Raw genomic sequence first — 13,734 nt, forward strand, 5'->3', positions numbered from 1 at the left:
GCATAGCACAGTCCTATCAGTGGCAAGATGTCACTGTCTCCAATGTGGACACAAAAGTGAAAATAATTTGACAGTAAGGTAAGAATGTCTGACAGGTGGGCTCAAGCTAAAAGCCAGTAAACATAACATTAATCTAAATTAATAAAAGCACAAATTAAGCTACTGAATTAAAAGAACCACAGTCACTTCCAGAAAAGCCATAAATTTTTCTTCCTTTTTTCGGTGACCTTAGCCATTTTTGCTTGCCCCAATGAGAAGGATCATCAATTATATACAATGAGTAGATTCCCTTTTCTTCTTCCCTCAGCTTCCAGTAATACTCCTTTTTATGCCTCAGTATTTCACCATGGTAACTTGCCTCTCCTCAAGTTTCCTAGTTGTGCTTATTTTGTCTCTTTTGTTGAAAGTTGAGAATGAGAAACTCTTCATCTATGAAGAGTAGTGCAGATTTGGAGTCTGAAGATTTAGTTTGAAGCCATAATTCTATGACTTACTAGTTAACTGTGTGCCAAATTGCTTTACTTCTATGGAAATCTGTAAAATTATGCTGTGATAGAACATTATTTCTAGAATTTCTTCTAACTGTAATAATCAGTTATTCTGTCTGTAGAAGTCATAGGGAAAAGGTTAGAGCAATGAAAATCACTGTTTTGCCTGATGCTCAGATGAAGTCCTATATTTCTGTAGCAATGTAAGTATTTTATTGTAATGTTTTCTTGGGGTCTCTGTGAGCAGCCTTTCTTTTAGTTCAGTAATCACCACAAGTGCAGCCAGGGATTAAAGTCCAAATCCTTTATTATCTCTTTCAAAGTCTTGTCTCCTTTCCTGGGGCCCAGTTAGCTTTCTTAGAGGCCTATCCCTCTCCTTGGTTCCAAGAGTTTGAGCTCCTGCCGCCAGTCCTTTGTGTTCTCCGCCTTTACCAGCTTCTTGAGGTCCTCCTGAATGTGTCTTGGTTTCTGTGAGGGAGGCAAAAGGACCACCACCATGGTCTCTGTCTTTCAGTTCTGATTCTGATTCAGTTTGCCCGAGCTTATATATTCTCTTAGCATAGGTATAAATCTTGTGGAACTATATTAAGTACTAAGTACATGTACTGAAATAGAGAACTGTTAAGCGCCATGCTAAATAACCATTGTCTACCAATTCCATTGACTTAGCACCTTATAAGAATCCTTTGTTCAAGTTCAGAGTTCTGGCCCATAACATTTTACTTAGTCACCAAGAAAGATCTCCCCATTTCAATTTTACCAATATAATACTAATACCATAATAAATAAATTAAACTCAGATGAGTAACTAGCCTCTTTTGGTTGTTGTTTTCAATTAGCTGAAGCAATTATAAGAAAAGAGAATGATATTTGGATCAAGTTCTTGTACAGATACAGTTAAAAAATTTTATTTAGTGTTTTGTCATATATCATCATTGATCTGTGAATATCTTTGATTTCAATAGAAGTCTCCAATATATAAATTATATTAGTTTTCTTTAGCTTTTCTCTTTGCAGATTGTGACTGCTGCTATAGGGTTATTAGCACCCGACAACTCTGGACATTAATATAGCACAGAGATTTCAAAAGCAGCCATGACAATATACTTAATTTCTCTTTATGACTTCCACTTTCTAAAAGTCTGGTTCAGTTGGTGTTCTTTTGTGATTCAGGTTTTAATATGAACTCAAAGACATAATGGCTAAAAACAAGTTTTTGATGATAGAAAGTATTTGATTTTGAGAATTCATTCTTACTCCTATTTTAATTGTTTTAATAAATAAACACAAATAAAAATTTAATTACCTCTTTCTCTAACTGGGACATGTGGCCATTTTGCAACAAAATGGCAAGATCAATGCTGTTATTTTACTTTTTTGTGTATCTTCAAAGCATTTCATCATTTTCAAGTGAACACAAATGTGCATTTTACATTTAAAAAGTCAGAGTATATTGCATTTAAAACAACAATTTTCAATATAAAACACTATGAATTCAAATATAAAATTGTCAAAATATTAATGTTTTATAAATATGGCACATTCCTTGATTATATTTCTACAAGATTTATGAAGGTGCAATGATTTCTTATTATTTTTTCTTTATCACTAAATATAGCTGAGATTACATTAAACTTTGGTGAACCTGAATTCTACTTAGGCTCTGATTAATTGAGGCTTTTTCACTGTAACACTACTGTCAGTTACAAGAAAAAGGCAAAACTTTCTAGGCAAATAGTTAAGACAGATTCATAATTAGCAAATTCACATCTGAATACAAATTATAGTGCCAAAAAGGAATTTCATTCTAAAGTAGCATAGAGTTTCCCTTAGTTTTCTTTAACCTATTAATAGTCTTCTTTAACTAGAAAAAATGGGTTACTGAGAAAGGAGGCGGGTGTTTGCTAGAGGGAATGATATCATGGAGTCAAAAGCAAGCAGAGCAGCTGATGGGAAATGAAGAGTTAGCTGGAAAATTCTAAGCCCATTAAAAAAGGAAGCTTTGGAAGGAGTTTATTGCTCCTCCTAAATCCATCTCCAGGATGAAAGATATCAGGTGAAGAAATTAGCCTAAGATAGAAATTATTACTAAGGAATATTTTGTTTAGGGTTCTAGTTTCCTGGGCCATTTAAGGGCCATTAAAGAAAAAGAAAAAGAAGAACTTATTTCCTTGGATTGCAGGAGTGTGTAGAGAAACTAATGTATATTAAAATGAGAAAGGTGTAGGGTATAAAACAGAATGGCAAATAGAGATGTAGGATTCAAAATACGTTCTTAATAAAAAATATCTGCTGACTAGACCAAGAATGATATATTGTACCTTTGGATGCTTGCTTCTGTATATTACTTATGTTTTAAATCTTATGACCTATAGAAAAATAGTGTTGATTGATGACTCATTATTATAGAATTGAAGGGCAAAGGCTTAAGTTGTTACTCCAAAAGAAGTTTCCCTTCCCCTTCCCATCTCTTAGGATGAAGGTATTAATGAAAGTTGGTAAAAGGTAAAAAAAAAAAACCTGCCTGGGACTATTATTTTATAATAAAATCTTTTCTTACTTTTCTGAATATTCCAGGGGGTTCAGGATTCTACTCCTCAGAGAAGCATTCCCTAGTGGAATGCTATATTATTTTTTTTTCTAGTCTTGAAGCTCTATATTGTCAGAGTATGAATGACATTATATTGGATAGATATATGCCAAATTCTTTCATATTTACAGTAGTCTCTAGAAGTGTAGTTAATATTTGCTCTTTAATCAAGTTCATATTAATAAGCATTTATTATGTGTGAAGTTCTTTGCTCATTGTTAGTTGCTGAGGATGTTAAAACAAATTAGGAAATATTTTCTGTCCTAAAAGAGCTCACATTTACTTGGAGGGAAATGACATTTGCACAGAAAGATAGAAAAAATGTTTGAAAGAGGTGAGAACAATAATAATCAGGAAAAACACATTGAGTGCTCAGCTTTGTTCTTCATACTTGCCATTTCCCATATTGAATAGTCTACTTTTGTCAAACTGATATTATACTAGACAAAATATTAATCACCCTAGGTCTATATGCTCATACTCTAAAGCACATGTTAGGAAATTAATTTTCTTTCTTAAAAAATTAAATATTCTTAATTGAATCTTTTTAAAACATCAACATTTCTCTCAAAATCCTTTCTTTCTTCCCACTTGTGGAGTCATCTCCTATAGCAAATTATATTTTTAGAGAAAAAAAAGAAAACTAGCATGTCATCAATACATTGAAAACATCTAAAAATATGTGCTTGGACACCCTCAGTTCTACAAGGGAGTATATTTCTTTTTCTTCCTTTTTTTCCCCTCAATAATATTTTATGCCATTTTCCATTTCAAGTCTATCGAAATTGTCTTGGATCATTATATTGCTAAGAGCTTAGTCTATCCTAGCTGATCATTACATAATCTTGTTGTCACTGTGTACAATATTCTTCTGGTTTTGATCACTTCACTCAATATCTGTTAATGTGAGCCTTTCCAGGCATTTTTTAAATCACCCTGATCATCAGAAAATTAATTTTCCTAATTGGGTTGGTATACTGGATGTTTTCTCTCATTCCCTTTTCAATTATTTCACATTGTTAGCTCTTTTTTGAACCAGCTTTGGCCTAAATCAGTATAGGCTACCATATGTCACCCAATTTGACAACAAACTGTGATGAGAAAAAACAAAAAAGCTACTATACCTAAGGGAGTTGTGTGATATGTGCCTCATTTCATACTATTTTATTAATATTTACAGAGAAAACATGAAGATCTTCTGATAAGCACATGTTAGGGGAATATAGTATATAAAGATGAATAAGGCATTCCTCAAAAAATTTAAAAATAAGTATGAGGATGTGACATAAACACATACAAGTCCTTAACAGTATGGAAGCTATGTACTTAAAGAAAAAATTGAATTTCAAAGATAAACAGCAAAACAGTAATATTTTAAAATGTTCTTATTCTTCTCTCTTCTTAAAGTATTTGGAAAAAGAACCTTAAAATTGAAAAGAACCTCATGGATCATTTCATCCAACTTATGATTGAATTACAATAATAATAATAACAAAAACAATCAACATTTTTATGATGCTTTATTGTTTATAATGTATTTTATCTATTCTGGGTCATAATATAAATTCAAATTCAGGTCTTTGTGGGTTCAACTCCAATACTATTCACTATACTCCCTCACCCCCAAGCAGCCTCTTTTTGAATGAGAAAATATTCTATTAGTAGTCATCTAGTCTATACTGATTAAGAAGGAAACATCTCATTTCATTTTAGTATACCTCTGAATTTTAGGAAATTTTCTTGATTTATTTTAACCATTAAATTAGCCTCTTTTCAATGTTCTCCCTTTGTTACTATTTCAGCCTTTAGCACTAAGAGGAGCTAATCCTTTCATTCTTTCATGTGACATTTCTTCACATACTTAAAGGAAGTTATTGTGGACTCCCTTCAAGCTGTTCTTTTCTTATAACTAAACATCATCTAATTCTTATATTTATGACCTTGAGATCCTTCACTATTGTATCTGTCCTCTAGATCAGACGAGTCAAACAGGCATCCTTCACAATGCCCACAGAAATTTTTACTGCAATTTGAATCAGATTAAAAAATTAAAAATTAGAAAATATTTAGCAATAGAAATGAAAGTATAATAAAACAAATATGTACCATTTTTAATTAAATTAACATGAAGCCCAAAGGGTCCTTATGTACAGATAAGTAGTGCCTATTTTTTATTTGAGTTTTATATCAGTGTTCTAAATCCCATGTAGCCCATTAGTGTTTAAAAAATGGGAATTCAAGAACTGAATATTATTACTAGAGATATTGTTTGACCAGAATAGAGTACAGAATAATTATTTCTTTTGAAATAAGGTAATATTTGTTAAGCTCTTAGCAACTTACAGGAACATGGATGTTTAAAGAATTTACCCTTCTTCTTCCTTTTCTTTCCTAGCCGTGGATACCATGCCCCTTTTAATATATTCCAATTTTTCTACATAATGCTGATTTCTTTTAGCTTTTCAGTCAAACAGAAATAGAGACATGAATTTTGGAAAGCATACATTTGGAAGATAGATAGAGAGAAATGAATGGAGACCTGGAAAGTCTCTTTTTGTATCTCTGTGACTCTCTGTATTTCTGTGTGTGTGTCTCTGTCTCCAAACGCAGAACAAAAAAAAATGATGTCAAAATATATATGGAATTTATAAATACAGAAATATATATATATATAAAGACATGTATATACATATGTAAAGAGAGAGAGAATCTTTTTGCCAATACTAAACCATTGCAATAATTAGTAAAATAATTAGTAAGAAAAGATATAGATCTAAATGAAGAAAACACTCATCCAAAATAATAATGTAGATAAAATATAATGTCATTTAAATATTTTAAACATTTATTAAAGATAAGGACAACTATAATAGAACATACCAACATACATGGGATGATGAAGTCCTCAAAGGCAAATTTATGTTCCTGAGCAAAAGAGAAAAAAGAAATGAATAGTGAATTGACTATGTAATAATAAAGAAAAAAATATAAACAATAAAAAACCAAAATGTTATTTTTTAGGAATTAATAAAACAAAATACAATTCTTTAAAATAAAAACTTTTTAAAAGAGCAATATAATCTGTTAATTTTTAGCTATTTTTTTCTTCAAAAAGAGAGGAAGAAAAAAATCACCAAACCAATGGAAAAACAAGTGAAAATATTAACAATGGAGATGAAATTAAGAAAATAATCATAGATAATTATTTCAAAAGTATGTTTGATATGTAAATAGAATCTATACACAGAAACACATATGTGTGTATCTATATCTTTTACATATATTTAGAGCTATATTCCCAAAATGGAGAAAATACATTGTTAAATCTAAGCATGCTGAACTCAGAGAAAAACTAATAGTTTTACTCTCATTGAAAAAAAAAAGAGCCTCAAAAATCAACACTAACATTTAAAGAACAAGTAAGTCCTAGTACATAAACTATTTTTAAAAACAGAGAATGATTGCATGTTTTTTTATGAGTCAAATATTGTCGTGTTAGCCAATAAATTTAAAGATGAGAATGAAAACTACAAACCAACATTAGTAAGCAATATCAATTGTATTTACTAAATACAATCTTGAAAGTACATCCAAGAAGTATTTTTTACAATTGGTGCACAATTTTAATTCAATATAAAAACTATTATAAATTATATTAATAGCAAAATGTTATATCAATGGTTATAAAAAACCTTTGATCAAATGGAATATTGACTTAAACCAGGAAAATGAAAAGAAAAATCTTTATATCATGATGAAAATATTTCTATCATCTATGCAAAATCTAGAGGCCACATTATTTAGAATAGTGAAACATTTGAAAGGTTTCTACTATTAATATAATTTTATCTAAATCTAGACATGCCACCTATAACAATTAGGAAAGGGAAAAATAAGACAATGAGCTTTTAAAAAATAGGAGATAAAATCTGTCTCTTGTTGAATATGACAAAATACCTTATATAGAAAATCCATAAAATCAACAAAAAATTCAAATCATTATTTAAAGTAGCATAATGGAAACATTCATATTATCACACACACACACACACACACACACACACACACACACACACACACACACACACACACACATATATATATATATCACAAGCAAAAGTATGAAAAATAAAATTTAAAATTATAAATACATAAACATAAATCCAACATATACATAAATATGTGAGATATTAACTGGATATTAAGTGACTAATACACAGAAGACCTATATAAAATCAAGTTTGTTTTGTTTTTTTAAGCATTTTTTTCTGTATACAATTTAAGAAAGATCTAAATACAGAAGTGTTCAATGTTCACATAATGATGATGACAATTTGGGGTACCCAAATTGATATATGTTTAAAATAATCCATCCAACAACACATATTTATTATATTTTATATATTTAAAAACACAAAAAAACGAGTTGGTACAATGAATAGAGTGAAGGACTTGGAGTCAGAAAGACCTAAGTTCTAATTATGCTTCTGATGCTCATTAGCTGTGTGATGCTGAGCAAGCCACTTATCCTCTATGTGCCTCAGTTTCCTCACTTCTAAAATGCGGAAAACAATAGCATTTAGCTTCCACAATATTTGTGATGGTAAATTGTGATATTTGTAAAATGCTTTGCAAAAACTAAAATGCTATATAAATTCTAGTTATTACATTTATTTATGATAATGATGATTACACCTCCCTGAGGTCAAGGTTGTTTTTAAGAACAAAGGACAAACAGCAATCTCTGTGAACAGCTCCCACTCACAGAGGTTGTTGTTTGTCCTTTGTTCTCAAAAACACACTCAAATCTAATTCACTTGCATGCTATGGCATCACTTTGCTGATGTATCATGGTTGTCTTGGAGAATGAAGGAAAAGTAACAATTACTATCAGCCAGCCACTGTATTTTATAGGGAGGATAAAAAAATAAAACTTAAAATATCCTTAAAGGGATTAAATTCCATTTGGAACACCATATCTCGTATAGTGTTAAATATGGTTTTATACAGAATATATCTCTATCTTTTTATATGCATACATATATATCTATCTATACATGTGCATACTATATATCTATATGTCTATATGGTAGAGGAAAAAGAAGAAGCATTTATACAATGCCTACTATATGCCTAGCAATGTGCTAAGTACTTTACACATATCTCACCTAAGAGATAGGTGTTGTTATTACATTTTATATTTGAAAAATCTGAGGTTAAAATTAAAGATTTGCCCAGGATCACAAAGCTTGTAAGTGAATTATACTTGAAGTTAGGGCTCCAGGCTTGGCACTCTATATATTGTGCTACCTAGCCCTCATATTTAAAGAAATACAAGGTGCTTTGGGAAGGGAAAACTGTAATGCTGAGTGGAGGGTGTAACTAATGATTTATTTAAGAATGTGGTACTTAAACTGTTTGGAAACAAGGTTTATTTTTTGGAATTGAAGAAATACATTTCAGGTGAGTTATGACTATCACAAATGCATAGAGGAAGAGATAGAATGTTGTATAAAACAAGAAAGTTTGGCAGGAATATAGAATGTTGGACCGAGATTAATATGTTATAATGCTCTTAGAAGGTTTGTGTCAGACTTTAAAACTTAAAAGAAATAGAAACATTTACATCTAGTCCTGGAAAAATAGTGAACTATGAAGTTTATTAGATAGAGGAGTGACCTGGAATGTGATTTTTAAAAGTCAATTTGGCAGTTGTTTTGAGAATATATTAGAAATGAGGAAAGATTATCTGATACTTGATAAAAAATAGTGAATCATTTTAGTGAATTAGGTTAGATAAACAATATTGAGAAGCAAACTAATCAGTATAGTGTTTGATAAACCATAAGAACATAAATTATGAAGAAAGGAGCTCATTACTCACCAAAAACAACTATAAACAAAATGGATAATAGTTTGGTGGGTCTGAATTGAAATGGAGGAATGATCTAAATATAAGAATCACACCATTGTAAAGGGCACCATTACAAAGAGATGTAAGCTCCTAAGGGTGGAACTCTATGTACAGTAAGGAATTGTTTATAATGTTCTTCAGTTTTATTTTTTCCTTTTTTTTTAATTCTTTGTAATAGGAAATAGCTTTCTGGGAGAGCATAAGAAGAGGTATATATGTGGTGATGTAGAGGTGATAGAGGTTATGCTGTGGGTCATTAGGAATATAGTAGACACCACTATCTTGACTTGTGACTGGAGTCTTTCTGATTCTCAATAGCAGACAAATATGTTTATTATTCTATCCTGAAGCACCAATCCAACCTCACAAAGACTCCTCCCACAGCTTAGAGAGGTAAGGCCTACTATGTGGCTTTCATGTAGAACGTGAAATATGAAGGAAACTTGAAAGCCAAGTTGCTTTTAGTCTTGGAATACAAAATAATATGTGTTTCTAATTGGAGAGCATGTGAAGAAAACCACCATGGTAGATATATTTTTTCCAAATATTGATAAAAATTTTGAAATAAGAGTAGTAAATTTGAATACTATCCTTACCATTTATCATTTTAATGATTCTATGAACAAAAATTCACCATTAAGTATCTTAATAGAGCTTGGATATACAATCTGATAGCTAAATAGCAGAACTTAAATTGGACTTTACCCAAATGAGAGATAATGAAGCTGTTTCTCCATTAACTTCCACCTTGGAAGAAGAGCTTCATTATAGCCACTTCTTGAGAGTAGAAGAACTTGTCTAAAAGTATACAAGGAAGATGGATTCACTGGAGGTCTTGAAAGTTCTTATCTACATTTTAAAAATTTCCAATAATTCTGTGAAGCTACTAGATTTGCAAACTTTGCACTAGGTGAAGGAGGATTCTTTTAGACTCATCAAGTCAATAAAACCAGATCTTGAGTTGAATCTCACCTCCGCTCAGAAATCAGAAAATTGGGAAAATTCACAAAGCACATTACTCATATTAAATTGATGCCTATGATCCTTATGGTCTATTATTAAAATATTTTAGTAATGAAATTCAAATATCTTTGGGAGATAGTTCCCTGTTGATCTCTAATTCTAATGTGATTCTTCTTTGATAACAGGAAAGAACTTTTCAGTCAACATCAACAGACTGATGAAAAACTTATCTCCCTTGGTTATTGGTTATGTTATTTTAGGCAAATTATTCTACTTCAATTTCCTCTTTAAAAATAAAATAAAATTAAAATGATATAGATGCTCTCTAAAATTTCTTCTACCTCTAAATGTGTTATTCTAGTAACAATTCATTATTATAACCTTTCCTCTCAAAATACATTAAAATCTATAGCATCCTTATCATAATGTTTCTGTATTTACATCAATGCTGCAGACACATTGCCTATTATGTAAAAAGAGAGGTTTTTAATTTTTCTTTTTATTTGTTGTTGGTAGAAGTACGCACTTAATGGAATATGGAATGAAATATGAAAGTCAAATTTATTTTTTTTAAAATCTGTTTAATATAATCCAATAAATATTTATTAAACACTTTCTATATGGCCTTATGTTATACTCTGCAGATACAATAATAATAGAATTAATAAAAAAGATGGTCCTGGACCTCAAGAATCTAACAATCTAATTGGAATGGATGGAGGTGGGTTCTGGGATACACTGGAGGTGGAGCTGAAAATAAACAAACCAGCAGATGCAAAATAGAGTAATGCAAAAGTCCTATTTCTGCCCTCCATAAAGAGAGGCTCTGATAAGAATTTGTTACTCAACTCAACAGCCCTCTAATCAGAAGGAATAAGTGGTATCAATCAAGGCTTGAGTAAGCAGCATAGTGATGAGATTAGAAGCAATGAATTTAACCTGAGAGGGGCATCTCTTTCCTGAAGTTGGAACCAGGCAGTGTAGGTAATAGAATTAAATACACATTTTTTTCTTTCAAATATACACATGTATAATTTTAATAACATAAAATATGTCCTAAAGCCTTTTACATGAAGCAAAAAAAATTGAAATAAGACATGTAAAAGATTCAGCTAGAGGTAGGGTCACAATAGCAGAATTGAAGAGACCATCAACAGAGTTTTCCCAACATTCCCTCTAAAAAATTTAAAAATAACAACTCATGTCAAATTGTAGGGTGACAGATGGACAAAAGGGAAAAGTGAGACATTCTTCTTGTCCAAAGCAACTAAAGAGAACAAAAAGATATATGTCACTAGGGGATAGAGGTGAGCCCAGAGCCCATGGGATTACAGGACCCTGTGCTAGCATTAGACACAGGACCAGATGCTGTTTGGCAACTACATTGCCTATACATATTTCAGAGTGATAGTTCAAGGGCAAAGATAAACATTTTTCATAAAGAAAGAGGGATTGCCGAGAAGCAGTATTACTCTTAGTCAGAGGTCTTGAGAGTAATATCAATTGCAATCCCAATCAAAAAAAGAGAATAAGAATAGATCAATTCATAGGGCTTACAACCAAAATAAAAAAAAAAGAAAAAGAAAAAAAAAATTTAAAGCCTGCAATTAAATTCCAACGTGAAAATAAAGAAAAGAGATTAAGAAAATTGAAAGTATAAAAAAAAAGTGTTCTCATAAATAAAATTAGAAAGTGGTTTTCTGAAAAAAAATTGATGAATCATTAATTATTTTGATATTTTAAATGAAGAAAATAAAATTATCAGTAAAAGAAAAAAATGAATAGGGTGAATGCACCACCAAAGAAAATGAAATTATAGCAATTATCAAGAATTATTTTGCTCAATTATATGCCAGTTGAAAACAAGGAAAACAGATAATCTAAATTAAATGAAGGAACATTAACAACAACAAAAAAATAATCTGCCTAGATTTACAGAAGAGAAAATAGTTGGTTAAATAACTTAAAAAAAAAAGAAATTTAAAACATCTTAAATGAACTAAATAAGAAAAAATCCACAAGATCTAATGGATTTGCAAATGAATTTCATCACACATTTAAGAAACAATTCCATTACTATATAATTTATGTGAAATAAATCAGGTGTCCTACCAAATTATTTTTATGGGACAAATACGCTTATTTGATATCTAAACTAGGGAGAGGAAAAACGGAGAAAGAAAAGCATTATAATAAAATTCCTGAAGGATTTTACTGAATTTTTAAAATTACTAGCCATGAGATTACATCAATGTATTATGAATTTGAATAGGTGAGATTCATATAAGGAACGATTCTATGTTAGAAAAACAATAAAACATGATTTTATAAATAGTTTTATGCAAAAAAGACCTATGGAAAATATACCATTCCTGGGGGGAAAAAAAAAAAAAGAAAAGAAAACCCACAAACAAACATAGGAATAAATGGAGTATTATTTAATATGATAAGTAGTGTCTATCTAAAACCAAGAGCAAGCATGTACTTTAATGGTGATAAACTTGAAGACTTCCCAGTATGGTTAGGAGTGAAGCAAAGATGTCCATCATCACCACTAATATTCAACATTGTCCTAGAAATGCTGGCTATAGAAAAGGAAAAAAAAATGAAAATAGGCAAGGAAGAAATAAAACTCTCTCTCTCTTTACAGATGATAAGATAATATATTTAAGAGAATTCTAGAGAATCCAGGGGGGGGGGAAATAAAATAATAACTTTAGCAAAATTGCAGAATATAAAATAAACCCTCATAAATTATCAGCATTTCTACATAACACCAAGAAAACAGCAGAATGTGCTAAAAAAAAAAAATCCTAAACAATTGTTGATAATATAAAACTGTTGGGAGTCTGCCTGCCAAGACAAATCCAGGGATTATATGAATATAATTACCAAAAAAAAATTTGAATAAAAACATATGTAAAATGTTAGAGAAATATTCATTGCTTATGTGTAAGAGTTGATAAATGATCAATTGTTCTGAAGTCAGTTTTCAGAAGAAGAGATCAAAGTTATAAATAATCACATGATAATGCTTTAATCACTGCTGATTGGAGAAACTCAAATCGAAATAAGTATAAATATCACTTCACATAAATTATGGCCTTATATAACAGAAAAAAATACAAATTCTTGAGGAGATGTGAAAAAATAGGAATTCTAAGAGGTTGTTGATGAAGATATGAACTGATACAATAATTCTGTAGAAACATTTGGAGCTAAGCCTCCAAAGCTATAAAACTGTACATACCTTTTGCCTCATCAATACTATACTAGATCTGTATTCACAAAGAGATCTAACAAAATAGAATAGATCTTATTTGTATTTAATTATTTATAATGTTTCTTTTTTGATGACAAAGAATTGGAAATTGAGGAGAAGCTAATTAATTGAGGAATGGCTGAACAAGTTGTGGTATATTTGTGATGAATTGCTATGCTATAAGAAATGTTGAGCAGGATGGTTCCAGAAGGAAAAAAAAACAAAGAATTATTATATGAATTATTGCAAAGTGAAGTAAGCAGAACCAGGAAAACATATACCTAGTAATATCTATATTATAATGATGTTCAACTCTGAAAGACTTAACAAGACTTAACTATACTGATTAAAAGAGTAATCTAAGATAATTCCAAAGGATGTAGACTCAAGGATATTTTTAAGCTTTTTCTTTTTTGGGACCTGTGTTTTTTTTTTGTTGTTTTTTTTTTTGTTTTTGTTTTTTGTTTGTTTTAATTAGATGGCATAGGCATAGATGTGTTTTTCATGACTTCCTGAA

General features: G+C 30.4%; 1 protein-coding gene across 1 annotated transcript in view; it reads right to left on the reverse strand.

Annotated features, from left to right (window-relative positions):
* Window positions 1-13,734, reverse strand: part of PTPRD (protein tyrosine phosphatase receptor type D) — a 2,806,204-nt gene that overhangs the window by 2,439,058 nt on the left and 353,412 nt on the right. The window contains 1 exon segment of the mRNA XM_074282898.1: window positions 5,959-6,003. The gene's annotated coding sequence lies outside the window, so the exon portion shown is untranslated.

This window comes from Sminthopsis crassicaudata, chromosome 1 (genome assembly GCF_048593235.1).
Source record: "Sminthopsis crassicaudata isolate SCR6 chromosome 1, ASM4859323v1, whole genome shotgun sequence".
NCBI classification, from domain to species: Eukaryota; Metazoa; Chordata; class Mammalia; order Dasyuromorphia; family Dasyuridae; genus Sminthopsis; species Sminthopsis crassicaudata.